The following is a 10,450-nucleotide window of genomic DNA, read 5'->3' as shown; positions in this document are numbered from 1 at the left end:
GATTCCAGGCTTTGTTTAAGGCTAGTGGTAGATCATTGGTAAAGAATAGAGAACAGTAAAGGACCAAGACAGCTGCCTTGCAGATTACCACATTTCCATTAAAGAAGACCCTCTGTGTTATATTGGATAGATACAGTGCATTCGGAAACTATTCAGACACTTTTACTTTTTCCACGTTTTGTTAGGTTCCAGCCTTATTCTAAAATGGATTACATCGTTTTTTCCCCCTCATCAATCTACACCCAATACCCCATAATGACGATGCAAAAACAGGTTTTAGAGAAACCTATTCAGACCCTTAGTACTTTGTTGAAGCGCCTTTTAGGAACAATTACAGCCTCGAGTCTCTGCAGATCCTCTGAAACGCTGTCAGATTGGATGGGGAGTGTCGCTGCAGAGCTATTTTCAGGTCTCTCCAGACATGTTCGATGGAGTTCAAGCACGGACTCTTGCTGGACCACTCAAGAACATTCAGAGACTTTTCCCGATGTTGTCTTGGCTGTGTGCTTAGGGTTGTTGTCCTGTTGGAAGGTGAACCTTCGCCCCAGTCTGAAGTCCTGAGCCATCTGGAGCAGATTTCCATCAAAGATCTCTCTGTACTTTGCTCCGTTCATCTTTCCCTCGATCCTGACTAGTTTCCCAGTACCTGTCGCTGAAAAACATCCCCACATCATGATGCTGCCACCACCATGCTTCACCGTAGGGATGGTACCAGGTTTCCTCCAGATGTGGAGGTTGGCATTCAGGTCAAAGAGTTCAATCTTGGTTTCATCAGACCAGGGAATCTTGTTTCTCATGGTGAGAGTCATTTAGGTGCATTTTGGCAAACTCCAAGCAGGCTGCCATGTGCCTTTTACTGAGGAGTGGCTTCCATCTGGCCACTCTACCATAAAGGCCTGATTGGTGGATTGCTACAGAGATGGTTGTCCTTCTGGAAGGTTCTCCCATCTCCACAGAGGAACACTAGAGCTCTGTCAGAGTGACCATTGGGTTCTTAATCACCTCCCTGACCAAGGCCCTTCTCCCCCGATTGCTCAGTTTGGCCGGGCGGCCAGCTCTAGGAAGAGTCTTGGTGGTTCCAAACTTCATCCATTTAAGAATGAGTGAGGCCACTGTGTTCTTGGGAACCTTCAATGCTGCAGAAATGTTTTATATCCTTCCCCAGATCTGTGCCTCGACACAATCCTGTCCTGGAGCACTACGGACAATTCCTTTGACCTCATGTCTTGGTTTTTGCTCTGACATGTACTGTCAACTGTGGGACCTTTTATATAGACAGGTGTGTGCCTTTCCAAATCATGTCCAATCAATAGAATTTACCACAGGTGGACTCCAAGTTGTAGAAATATCTCAAAGATGATCAATGGAAACAAAATGCACCTGAGCTCAATTTCGAGTCTCATAGTCTGAATACTTATGTAAATAAGGTATTTGTTGTTGTTTTTTAATACATTTGCAAAAGTATCTAAAAACCTGTTTTTACTTTGTCATTATGGGGTATTATGTGTAGATTGATGAGGATTGTTTTTTTTTTTAATAAGGCTGTAAGGTAACAAAATGTGGAAAAAGTCAAGGGGTCTGAATACTTTCCAAATGCACTGTAGCTCTCAACCCATAGTAGAGTAGAGAATGTAGGCTTTGCTGTTATCTTGTTTATCATGATTTATTTTGTTTGTTTTTATTTACCTTGAAAAACAGCCCCATTCCAACTGCATTTCCATTGTTCCCTTTATCAGACAAAACGTTTGGTCATAACATTTCCATTCCTTTCTTTGTGATTTGAAATTAATTTATTATTTCCACTCAGACCAAAGTAACTCATAATTGCATTGTTTATGTATATTTTGGACTTATTTTTAACAGTAATTTGTTTTTAAGCACTTTATTTACAATTAAAATGTATTGTTCATGGTTCCTCGGATACACAAACACAAGGAATGCCTTGAATGCAAACGTCTGTTGGCAAAAAGTGTTTTGAATTTGCAACAAACATGTTGGGGGAAAAAAGTGTTTTTGGTCACTCCTAGTTTGTTGCACTGACTGAATGAATAAAGACAATTGGAAAGATTGGGCAGTTTGTATATGTGTGTGTGTGTGTGTGTGTGTGTGTGTGTGTGTGTGTGTGTGTGTGTGTGTGTGTGTGTGTGTGTGTGTGTGTGTGTGTGTACACACATAAACAAGACCATGTTATGCTTGCAGCCAGTGGGGATTTTAGCATGTCGATCTTGGTGTGGCAAACAAAAACAAAACAATGTGGGATGTATGCCAGCAAAGCCACAACTCAACACTAAGCAATACATTAATTGCACTATAACGGTGAGAAATGGTGCCCACAAATTAAGGCCTACATAAAGCTGTCCCAACACCTTACCACTGCTACACCTGGATATCAGCGGAACCTTGTCTGGCAGCGAAACAATTCATTCAGCCTCATTTACTGCCTTAAAAAAAAAAATTTTAGCTGATATGGCTGACTTGCTTAAACAAATGTGGTTTCTACTGACAGTTGAGATGTACAAACTAAACCATAAGGGGACGACAAGCGGATAAGCGGTAATCCGTAATTTCGATTAAGACATTAATGAGCGAGTTAGGACGGACGTAGTCAATATAACTATTTATTCAGCACTTTTGAAATGTACAGCGACAGAATTCAGAACATGGGCCGTTCTTACAGTATTCTCCCTGTACACCAAGTCAGAACCGTGGGATAAATAAAGGTGGCATATAAGCAGACAATGAAAGCTCTTACAATATTGGATGATTCCATTTCTATAAAACAGGTTATAGGCTATATGAGGGGAAAATAGACCAAATTATTAGGGTGAATCACACGGGCTACTAATAGCTTACTACACAACATACACTTAGTATTACTTTCTTAGCTACAGTATACATATTTCCCTGGCATATTACATAATTTATGCAGCAGCATACAAGACATTTTTGGACTCACCTTGTGCTGTGCTCACTTGAACAGGAAGGTGGCACGGCGGTTGTTCGTGGGCAAATTTTGTCATTAAACTTTGTCATCAAAGGGTCGAATCATGATGACGTCAGTGATCTTCAGGTCGTAGCTCTAGAAAGTGGCCCGAGTTCCCGATTTACAATTCCGAGTTGGATGACAGTTCAAAACTTATTTTCCCAGTCGGAGCTCGTATTTTCCCAGTTGTCTTGAACTCACTGAAGTCAGATTTCCCAGTTCTGAGTTAACAGTTGTTTTGAATGCGGCACAAATCATGCTTCATTGACAGCATGGCCAATGTTGAATGTTTATCATTTTAAGCTTGGAAAAGAGACCCTTAATCCCAGACTTGGGACCACACAGCCACTCCACTGAATAGCAGGCTAGTGATTGCTTTTCAATGCTTGCAGTTAGCCACTGATTCGGGACAAACATGGAATATGACTGATCCTTGTGGCTCACCACGTTCACAGTATTGGTGCTTCACAAGATAAATAACACACATTACAAAAATTCCAAAAGCACACAGGTATGTTACAGTACATGGAGGACAGACAGTCAGGTGTGTGTGTTTGTGACTTACGACAGAAGGTAAAGTTGTAAAGATTGTTTCTTTAAAGCCAACTTAAGTATACATTGTTTTATCCTTTGTTTAACCAGAGGTCACATTGAGATTTGACATTATTAAACAGTATTAAACATTCACGAAGGTGAATCACAGGAGGGTTACTCACAGGATGGTAGTCTCCAGAGAAGTTGACACAGCCACAGTCTTTAACAGGAACACACTTGTCGTCACTCAGGATAAAGCCAAGGTTACACTCACACCCCTCCACACACACCTCGGAGCAGCCAGGGGGGCCGCTGACACCCAGACATGTCTCTGGACAGGAGCTCACACACATGGAGTAAGAACTGTTGGGAGGACAGGCCAGGGCTATAGAGGTAGAGGAGAGAACAGAAACAGGTTAGTACAGGAAGGTCTTCTGAATCATAAAGCAACTAACAGTTCCAAACATGATCAAGGAACGACTGTAATATTGGGATCGATTGAGAAACATATTTGCACTGCAACTGTGTGACTTTGGCCTGTGTGCCAGGCTGAGAAATCGGGGGGCGCTGACAGAAAAATGGATTTGCACGATATGTAAATGTATGCATATTTATTGAGATATCACCTAATTTGCATATTTCAAAAAGATATTTTCATTTTTTTTATACTAAAAAGTATTCTATTTATGTCTACATTCCAGGTTGATTATGATCTGGGAGAGAAAAAAAGACCCCTATGAGGGTGTGGCTCCTGGCCTTAGAAAAACTTTTTTGAAGTTTTTAATTTCCACATTGAAATTTCAGACTTCATTTTCCCGCCCAGGTAGGTTCATATAACACACCACCCAGGAAGGTTAATATAACACACCACCCAGGTAGGTTAATATAACACACCACCCAGGTAGGTTAATATAACACACCTCCCAGGTAGGTTAATATAACACACCTCCCAGGTAGGTTAATATAACACACCACCCAGGTGGGTTACTATAACACACCAGGTAGGTTAATATAACACACCATCCAGGTAGGTTAATATAACACAACACCCAGGTAGGTTAATATAACACACCAGGTAGGTTAATATAACACACCACCCAGGTAGGTTAATATAACACACCACCCAGGTAGGTTAATATAACACACCAGGTAAGTTAATATAACACGCCACCCAAGTAGGTTAATATAATACAGCACCCAGGTAGGTTAATATAACACACCACCCAGGTAGGTTACTACAATACACCACCCAGGTAGGTAAATATAACACACCACCCAGGTAGGTTAATATAACACACCACCCTGGTAGGTTAATATAACACACCACCCAGGAAGGTTAATATAACACACCACCCAGGTAGGTTCATATAACACACCACCCAGGTAGGTTAATATAACACACCACCCAGGAAGGTTAATATAACACACCAGGAAGGTTAATATAACACACCACCCAGGTAGGTTCATATAACACACCACCCAGGTAGGTTAATATAACACACCACCCAGGTAGGTTAATATAACACACCACCCAGGAAGGTTAATATAACACACCACCCAGGTAGCTAATATAACACACCACCCAGGTAGGTTAATATAACACACCACCCAGGTAGGTTAATATAACACACCACCCAGGTAGGTTAATATAATACACCACCCAGGTAGGTTAATATAACACACCACCCAGGAAGGTTTATATAACACACCAGCCAGGTAGGTTAATATAACACACCACCTAGGTAGGTTAATGTAACACACCACCCACGTAGGTTAATATAGCACACCACCCAGGAAGGTTAATATAACACACCACCCAGGTAGGTTAATATAACACACCAGGTAGGTTAATATAACACACCACCCAGGAAGGTTAATATAACACACCACCCAGGTAGGTTAATATAACACACCACCCAGGTAGCTAATATAACACACCACCCAGGTAGGTTAATATAACACACCACCCAGGTAGGTTAATATAACACACCACCCAGGTAGGTTAATATAACACACCACCCAGGTAGGTTAATATAACACACCACCCAGGTAGGTTAATATAATACACCACCCAGGAAGGTTAATATAACACACCACCCAGGAAGGTTAATATAACACACCACCCAGGTAGGTTAATATAACACACCACCCAGGTAGATTAATATAACACACCACCCAGGTAGGTTAATATAACACACCAGGAAGGTTAATATAACACACCACCCAGGTAGGTTCATATAACACACCACCCAGGTAGGTTAATATAAAACACCACCCAGGAAGGTTAATATAACACACCAGGAAGGTTAATATAACACACCACCCAGGTAGGTTCATATAACACACCACCCAGGTAGGTTAATATAACACACCACCCAGGTAGGTTAATATAACACACCACCCAGGAAGGTTAATATAACACACCACCCAGGTAGCTAATATAACACACCACCCAGGTAGGTTAATATAACACACCACCCAGGTAGGTTAATATAACACACCACCCAGGTAGGTTAATATAATACACCACCCAGGTAGGTTAATATAACACACCACCCAGGAAGGTTTATATAACACACCAGCCAGGTAGGTTAATATAACACACCACCCAGGTAGGTTAATGTAACACACCACCCAGGTAGGTTAATATAGCACACCACCCAGGAAGGTTAATATAACACACCACCCAGGTAGGTTAATATAACACACCAGGTAGGTTAATATAACACACCACCCAGGAAGGTTAATATAACACACCACCCAGGTAGGTTAATATAACACACCACCCAGGTAGCTAATATAACACACCACCCAGGTAGGTTAATATAACACACCACCCAGGTAGGTTAATATAACACACCACCCAGGTAGGTTAATATAACACACCACCCAGGTAGGTTAATATAACACACCACCCAGGAAGGTTAATATAACACACCACCCAGGTAGGTTAATATAACACACCACCCAGGTAGGTTAATATAACACACCACCCAGGTAGGTTAATATAACACACCACCCAGGTAGGTTAATATAACACACCACCCAGGTAGGTTAATATAACACACCACCCAGGTAGGTTAATATAACACACCACCCAGGTAGGTTAATATAACACACCACCCAGGAAGGTTAATATAATACACCACCCAGGTAGGTTAATATAACACACCACCCAGGAAGGCTAATATAACACACCACCCAGGTAGGTTAATATAACACACCACCCAGGAAGGTTAATATAACACATCACCAAGGTAGGTTCATATAACACACCACCCAGGTAGGTTAATATAACACACCACCCAGGTAGGTTAATATAACACACCACCCTGGTAGGTTAATATAACACACCACCCAGGTAGGTTAATATAACACACCACCCAGGTAGGTTAATATAACACACCACCCAGGTAGGTTAATATAACACACCACCCAGGTAGGTTAATATAACACACCACCCAGGTAGGTTAATATAACACACCACCCAGGAAGGTGAATATGACACATCACCAAGGTAGGTTCATATAACACACCACCCAGGTAGGTTAATATAACACACCACCCAGGTAGGTTAATATAACACACCACCCAGGTAGGTTAATAGGTTCATATAACACACCACCCAGGAAGGTTAATAGGTTAATATAACACACCACCCAGGAAGGTTAATATAACACACCACCCAGGTAGGTTAATATAACACACCAGGTAGGTTAATATAACACACCACCCAGGTAGGTTCATATAATACACCACCCAGGTAGGTTCATATAACACACCACCCAGGTAGGTTAATATAACACACCACCCAGGTAGGTTAATATAACACACCACCCAGGTAGGTTAATATAACACACCACCCAGGTAGGTTAATATAATACACCGCCCAGGTATGTTAATATAACACACCACCCAGGTAGATTAATATAACACACCACCCAGGTAGGCTAATATAACACACCACCCAGGTAGGTTAATATAACACACCACCCAGGTAGGTTAATATAACACACCACCCAGGAAGGTTAATAGGTTAATATAACACACCACGCAGGTAGGTTAATATAACACACCACCCAGGTAGGCTAATATAACACACCACCCAGGAAGGTTAATATAACACACCACCCAGGTAGGTTAATATAACACACCACCCAGGTAGGTTCATATAACACACCACCCAGGTAGGTTCATATAATACACCACCCAGGTATGTTAATATAACACACCAGGTAGGTTAATATAACACACCACCCAGGTAGGTTAATATAACACACCACCCAGGTAGGTTCATATAACACACCACCCAGGTAGGTTCATATAACACACCACCCAGGTAGGTTCATATAACACACCACCCAGGTAGGTTAATATGACACACCACCCAGGTAGGTTATTATAACACACCACCCAGGAAGGTTAATATAACACACCACCCAGGTAGGTTAATATAACACACCACCCAGGTAGGTTAATATAACACACCACCCAGGTAGGTTCATATAATACACCACCCAGGTAGGTTAATATAACACACCACCCATGTATGTTTTTTCCTCATGTGATTTGTTCATGTGTTTTTTTATTTGTAAGGGGTAGGCTGAAGTAATTTGTACGTCATATCATTGGAAAAGACACCGCAAAACAACTAAAACAATTATTGATTTAAATCATTGTGCAACATTATAGGTAAGCTCAGCCATCATGCCCAGCATCCAAGATTCAAAATCTATATGTAGAAAGTTAAGTCGGTGATTCAACAGTCTTGGGACAAGGTCCCTGGCATAAACATGGTATGGCTAGTTGTTTACTGGTTGGAAACCGAACCCACCTTGCTGTTGCTGAGTTGTGGTTTATTCCAGGGTGCTGAGTGGGTAGCCTCCACAGTCTCCAGACTCTTGTCCTGTATCACCATCAGTGGGAATAAAGACAAGGTTAGAAAACACAGAATACATCCACACACTAGTATGTTGATTATACTGTCAAATCCTCGTGTTTACTACAAAGCCGGTCTTGTCACAATGTATCTCTGGTCACAAGCAGTGCACTTAATGGAAAAGAGTGGGCTCCAGTCAAAAGTAGTGCGCTATATAGGGAATAGTGTGTCATGTGAGACAGCATAGACGACATCATCATCAGGGTCAGTGCGATTATATGTTACTGGAATTCTCCAATTGTTTCCCTGTAACTCATAAGACATGTATGACATTGGAACTGGATAGGGCACTATATAGGGAATAGGGTGTCATATGTCATAGAAGACAGCCTGTAGCTTGTCACTGAGGTTGGGCTTGTTCCAGGGTTCTGAGCCTCTGTCCTCCAACCTCTGGTGAAGGTCCTTCTCCTTCACCTTAGGAGTCCGGCTGCTGTGGTTATTAGGCTGCTGCATTATGGTCTATGGGGAGGAGGAGGGCGAGAGAGCAAGAGAGAGAAATCTCAGTAAGACTAAAATAATGGTGTTCCAAAAAAGGACCAGTTGCCAGGACCACAAATACAAATTCCATCTAGACACCGTTGCCCTAGAGCACACAAAAAACAATACATACCTCGGCCTAAACATGAGGGCCACAGGTAACTTCCACAAAGCTGTGAACGATCAGAGAGACAAGCCAAGAAGGGCATTCTATGCCATCAAAAGGAACATAAAATTCGACATACCAATTAGGATCTGGCAAAAAATCAGTTATAGAGCCCATTGCCTTTTATGGTTGTGAGGTCTGGGGTCTTCTCACCAACCAAGAATTCACTAAATGGGACAAACACCACATTGAGACTCTGCATGCAGAATTTTGGAAAAATATCCTCTGTGTACAATGTAAAACACCAAATAATGCATGCAGAGCAGAATTAGGCCGATACCCGCTAATGATCAAAATCCAGAAAAGAGCTGTTAAATTCTACAACCACCAAAAAGGAAGTGATTCCCAAACCTTCCATAACAAAGCCATCACCCACAGAGAAATTAACCTGGAAAAGAGTCCCCTAAGCAAGCTGGTCCTGGGGCTCTGTTCACAAACACAAACAGACCACACAGAGCCCCAGGACAGAAACACAATTAGACTCAACCAAATCATAAGAAAACAAAAAGATAATTACTTGACACATTGGAAAGAATTAACAAAAAAACAGGGCAAACTAGAATGTTATTTGGCCCTAAACAGAAAGTACACAGTGGCAGAATACCTGACCACTGTGAATGACCCAAAATTAAGGAAAGACTCAGTGAGCATAGCCTTGCTATTGAGAAAGGCCGCCGAAGGTAGACCTGGCTCTCAAGAGAAGACAGGCTATGTGCACACTGCCCACAAAATGAGGTGGAAACTGAGGTGCACTTCCTAACCTCCTGCCAAATGTATGACCATATTAGAGATGCCACAATCACAGCGCCGGATTTGTGACCTGTTGCCACAAGGCAACCAGTGAAGAACAAACACCATTGTAAATACAACCTATATTTATGTTTATTTATTTTCCCTTTTGTACTTTAACTATTTGCACATCATTACTACACTGTATATAGACCTAATATGACATTTGAAATGTCTTTATTCTTTTGTAACTTTTATGAGTGTAATGTTTACTGTTAGTTTTTTTATTGTTTATTTCACTTTTGTTTATTATCTATTTCACTTGCTTTGGCAATGTAAACATATTTTCCCCATGCCAATAATTCCCTTAAATTGAAATTGAATTGAGAGTAAGGGTGAGAGAGGGATAAAGACAAAGAGAGGGGGAGAGAGAGAGATGTACTATTTCACAGGATCAATAACAATTGAGCCATGCAGTCAAGTTGTCTGCCAGTGTTTATAGGATCAAGGGTCAGTTCCAAAGATTGCGATACAGTGATTACACGTTACTGGAATTCTCCAATTATTTCCTTGTAACTCATAAGAAACGTATTGAACCAACATCAACCTCATGCAATGCGAT

Source organism: Salmo trutta, chromosome 5 (assembly GCF_901001165.1).
Source record: "Salmo trutta chromosome 5, fSalTru1.1, whole genome shotgun sequence".
Taxonomy (NCBI): Eukaryota; Metazoa; Chordata; class Actinopteri; order Salmoniformes; family Salmonidae; genus Salmo; species Salmo trutta.
Note: the sequence above shows the minus strand (reverse complement) of the source record.